Source organism: Nanorana parkeri, unplaced genomic scaffold, assembly GCF_000935625.1.
Source record: "Nanorana parkeri isolate BGI_ZX_2015 unplaced genomic scaffold, ASM93562v1 scaffold17, whole genome shotgun sequence".
Lineage (NCBI taxonomy): Eukaryota > Metazoa > Chordata > Amphibia > Anura > Dicroglossidae > Nanorana > Nanorana parkeri.
Genome location: NW_017306285.1, coordinates 3,842,879 through 3,848,717, shown reverse-complemented (window position 1 = coordinate 3,848,717; position 5,839 = coordinate 3,842,879).

Sequence of the window (5,839 nt, the reverse complement as noted above, 5' to 3'; positions counted from 1 at the left end):
GTGTTGCCTTAGGAGATACCCCCACCTGGGTGATACTTCAGTAGATAGCCCCCAGCTGTTACCTCAGGAGATCCCCTCCCCTTGGGTGTTGCCTTAGAAGATACCCCCCTCAGCAGTTACCTTAGAATATACTCCCCGAGCTGTTACCTCAACAATAACAAAGAAGAAATGGGGTCCCCCTCCAATTCATACCAGACCCTTTAGGTCTCATTCACCAAATAAACAGTAAAATTGTAAATAAACACACAACACACTATACAAAATCCTTTATTTGAAAGAAAAAACAGGTTCTTTATTAACAATAAAATTGTCCATCGATGTAATCCAAACGTCAATCATGTTGTCCAGCGATGCAGATCCACGTTAATCATGATGGACGACGGCCACCGACTCGCTGAAAGAAAAAATATAACCAACGCCCGCCGACATCACCGAACCTGACGCACTCTCACGGCAAAATGACAGTTCTGAACAGAATGTCAACAAAGGGGCGGAGCGAGTCGTGACATCGCAGGACTTGATCCGCCCCTTTGTTGACATTTGGGAGCAGAGCTGTCATAAAGACTCATTAGTCCAATGAGATTCACTTTTCCAGCTCAAAGGAAAGGCCATGTCGTTGTTCAGTCAATGGATTGGATGCCACCATCCGATCAAACGCTTCAAAGGCTCCCGTGGCTCCTCCTGGTAAGGACCACCTTCTTTAATGATTAGCAGGGTATTAACCCTAACTTCACTCACTGCAGCAAGCAACTAGAGTTCCCTTAGAGAGCGTACTAGTACAAAATGGATCCTGACTGCTTGCTACAGTCATTGCCCTTTGAGTATAGATCTTTATAACTGACCCTATTCACTTTTCTAGCTCAAAACAATGTCCCTTCCGTTGTTAAGCCAAAGAATCTGATGCCATCGAACCAGCAAAATGTTTGACAGGCTCCTGTGGCTGCCACTGGTAAGAACCATGGTCTTTAATGATTAGCAGGCTATTAGCCCTGACCTTACTCACTGCAGCAAGCAACTAGAGTTCACATAAAGAGATTAGCAGTACAAAATGGATTCTGACTGCTTGCAGTTATTGCTCTTCACGCTTAGATCCTTCTAACTGACCTCATTCCCTTTTCCAGTTCAGATAAATCCATTGGTTCTTGGCTGGAACCACTTTGTGTTCACCTGCTGGGACCTGGTTCGAAGCATCAGCCCTGTGACGCAGATGGTGAGTATAAATACTTTGTTTACTAGCTCAGCAGATAAAAGGGGAACAAAAAAATTATATTGGCGTGCTTCTTCATACAGGGATAGCTACATTAAATTTAACTAACTTGTTGTTTTGTTTTCTCTGAGAATCACTAGATAGGTTCACCGTAATCTGAGTGTCAGGAGAAAGGTTCACCATAATCTGAGTGTCAGGAGAAAGGTTCACCGTATTCTGAGAATCAGGAGATAGGGTCAGCATATTCTGAGTGTCAGGAGATAGGGTCACCATATTCTGAGTGTCAGGAGATAGGGTCACCATAATCTGAGTGTCAGGAGATAGGGTCACCATGCTCTGAGTGTCAGGAGATAGGGTCACCATATTCTGAGTGTCAGGAGATAGGGTCACCATATTCTGAGTGTCAGGAGAAAGGTTCACCATATTATGTCAGGAGAAAGGTTCACCATGCTCTGAGTGTCAGGAGATAGGGGCACCATATTCTGAGTGTCAGGAGAAAGGTTCACCATGCTCTGAGTGTCAGGAGATAGGGGCACCATATTCTGAGTGTCAGGAGAAAGGTTCACCATATTCTGAGTGTCAGGAGATAGGGGCACCATATTCTGAGTGTCAGGAGAAAGGTTCACCATGCTCTGAGTGTCAGGAGATAGGGTCACCATATTCTGAGTGTCAGGAGAAAGGTTCACCATATTCTGAGTGTCAGGAGATAGGGTCACCATATTCTGAGTGTCAGGAGAAAGGGTCACCATATTCTGAGTGTCAGGAGATAGGGTCACCATATTCTGAGTGTCAGGAGATAGGGTCACCATATTCTGAGTGTCAGGAGATAGGGTCACCATATTCTGAGTGTCAGGAGATAGGGTCACCATATTCTGAGTGTCAGGAGATAGGGTCACCATATTCTGAGTGTCAGGAGAAAGGGTCACCATATTCTGAGTGTCAGGAGATAGGGGCACCATAATCTGAGTGTCAGGAGAAAGGTTCACCATATTCTGAGTGTCAGGAGATAGGGTCACCATATTCTGAGTGTCAGGAGATAGGGTCACCATATTCTGAGTGTCAGGAGATAGGGTCACCATATTCTGAGTGTCAGGAGATAGGGTCACCATATTCTGAGTGTCAGGAGATAGGGTCACCATATTCTGAGTGTCAGGAGATAGGGTCACCATATTCTGAGTGTCAGGAGATAGGGTCACCATATTCTGAGTGTCAGGAGAAAGGGTCACCATATTCTGAGTGTCAGGAGAAAGGGTCACCATAATCTGAGTGTCAGGAGATAGGGTCACCATATTCTGAGTGTCAGGAGATAGGGTCACCATATTCTGAGTGTCAGGAGATAGGGTCACCATATTCTGAGTGTCAGGAGAAAGGGTCACCATATTCTGAGTGTCAGGAGATAGGGGCACCATAATCTGAGTGTCAGGAGATAGGGTCACCATATTCTGAGTGTCAGGAGATAGGGTCACCATATTCTGAGTGTCAGGAGATAGGGTCACCATATTCTGAGTGTCAGGAGAAAGGGTCACCATATTCTGAGTGTCAGGAGATAGGGGCACCATAATCTGAGTGTCAGGAGATAGGGTCACCATATTCTGAGTGTCAGGAGATAGGGTCACCATATTCTGAGTGTCAGGAGAAAGGTTCACCATGCTCTGAGTGTCAGGAGAAAGGTTCACCATATTCTGAGTGTCAGGAGAAAGGCTCACCATATTCTGAGTGTCAGGAGAAAGGCTCACCATATTCTGAGTGTCAGGAGATAGGGTCACCATATTCTGAGTGTCAGGAGATAGGGTCACCATAATCTGAGTGTCGGGAGAAAGGTTCACCATGTTCTGAGTGTCAGGAGATAGGGTCACCATATTCTGAGTGTCAGTAGAAAGGATCACCATAATCTGAGTGTCAGGAGATAGGGTCACCATATTCTGAGAGTCAGTAGAAAGGGTCACCATAATCTGAGTGTCAGGAGATAGGGTCACCATATTCTGAGAGTCGGGAGATAGGGTCACCATAATCTGAGTGTCAGGAGAAAGGATCAATCTTCTGAAGTTCAAACCGAGCATCAGAATGGAGAAGGAAGGTGATTTAAGGGTGTTTGAACGTGGCATGGTTGTTGGTGCCAGACGGACTGATCTAAGTATTTCAGAAACTGCTGATCTACTGGGATTTTCACACACAACCATCTCTCGGGTTTACAGAGAATGGTTCGAAAAAGAGAAAATATCCAGTGAGCATCAGCTCTCTGGGCAAGAATACCTTGTTGATGCCAGTGATCAGAGATGAAGGACCAGACTAGCTTAAGGCGACAGTAACTCAAATAACCACTCATTACAACCAAGATATGCAGAAGAGTATCCCCGAAGGCACAATACGCCGAACCTTGAAGCAGATAGGCTACAGCAGCAGAAGACCACACCGTGTTCCACTCCAGTCAGCTATGAACAGGAAACGGAGGCTACAATTTGCAAGGGCTCACCAAAATTGGACAATAGAATGAAAAAACATTGCCTGATCTTGCCTGTCTTGATTTCTGCTGCAACGTTTGGAAGGTCAGGTCAGAATTTGGAGTAAACAACATGAAAGCATGGATCCATCCTGCCTTGTATAATAGGTTCAGGCTGGTGGTGGTGTAATGGTGCGCGGGATATTTTCTTGGCACACTCTGGGCCCCTTAGTACGAATTGAGCATTGTTTTAATGCCACAACCTACCTGAGTATTGTTGCTGACCATGTCCATCCCTTTATGACCCATCTTCTGAGCAGGGTAACGCCTCAAGTCACAAAGCTAATATAATCTCAAAATGGTTTCTTGAACATGATAACGAATATGCTGTACTCATATGGCCTTCACAGCCACCAGATCTCAATCTAATAGAGAGCCTTTGGGATGTGGTGGGATGGGAGATTGCCATCATGGATGTCCAGCCGACAAGTCTGCAGCAACTGCACGATGCTATCACGCCAATATGGACCAAACTCTCAAAGGAATGTTTCCATCACCTTGTTGAATCTATGCCACAAAGAATTAAGACAGTTCTGAAGACAAAAGGGATCCAACACGGTAATATCAAGGTGTGCCTAATAAAGTGCCCAGTGAGTGTATAGGACTACTATAAATTCTTACACAGGCCAAAAATATAGGTGTATTATGGGCTTGTTCACACGACGTCTGGGTTCTGTCCTGACCAGATCCGCTCGCTCCTGCACTAAAAATGCATCCCAATGTATCCCTATGTGTTTTATGGGCTACAGTTCTCACGTGCCCAGTCCGTTCAGGTCACGACAGAAAAAATACTGCATGTCACATTTTGTCCGGTCCGGAAACGCACGAACGCGCCAAAAACGGACTGCACTGCAGCTAAGCAAAAAAAAAGTGAGCTTGCAAATCCTCATATAAACTCCAACACCGACCCTTGGAGTCCCTGTGCCCAATAACAAGGTCTCCTGCGAGCTCGTTCTCTGCAGATTGCTTTAGCCAGCACCAACACCATGCCTACAAACATGTGATACATGTCTGATCCCCAGGTATTTTTTTTTTTTTACTTTAATAGTTTTTTTTATTTTAAGATTACATAACAAACATTTTACATCAACAATGACATATTAAAATGATCACCAGCTTTACATACACAAAGGGAAGTGGTTGCTACGAGAGGGCGGAAGTGATCTCAGAGAAAGAATCTGCATACTGACAGCCCCACGGCTTAAAAAAACAAAACAAATAACTGTCAGCGTCCGGACCGCGGTAAAAACCGCGTCAAAAACGCACTGCATGCAGAGCACCGCATCTGCAGATCCGCACCAGATCAGGACCGGAAAATCGTGTGAACAAGCCCTAAATCAGCGCTATAGGAAGCTGGATGACACAGATCCTTGTCTCTCCCCTTTAAGACCAACTCACCTGTGGGCTTATTCACTAGGGAGAGGAGCATCAAATCAAATGTGGTAACCAATGGCAACCAGGATTTTATTTCCACCAAATTAGCAAGTGAAATATGGTTGCTTTGGGTTCCAGTGTGCAAATTGCCATCCCCTTCCATGCCGTTTAAGGGCTTGTTCACACGACATCTGGATTGTGTCCGGACCAGAACCGTGCGCTCCTGCACCCAAAATGCATCCCAGTGTGTTTTATGGGCTATAGTTCTCACGTGCCCAGTCCGCTCCGGTCCGGACAGAGAAAATACTGCATGTCACATTTTGTCCGGTCGCATTTTTGACGAATGCGTCAAAAATGCAACTGAAAACGCACCGCACTGCAGCTAACATACTGACAGCCCCACTCCCCCCCCTCAAGAAAAACTTTTTTAACTGGAGGGCGGTTAAAACACGTCAAAAACGCACTGCACAGCGTCTGCAGATCTGCTCCAGATCTGGTCCAGACATCGTGTGAACAAGCCCTAAATGGTAAAACCACAAAATGTCCACATTGGAGATGAAATGCTTCTATTACAAGGAGCTTGTCCCATAGATTTCTTTTAATATGCAATTTTGTTTTATAGGCTCTTCCACAGCTGTAGCGCGTCACTAAATATTGCTCTGGGGCTAAATCAGGCTCCTTAGATTTGCCCGCTAAGTTATTTTCTTCTACTGCATAGAGCTAGCTTCACCAAATTACCCTCTACTGATTCTACGGTT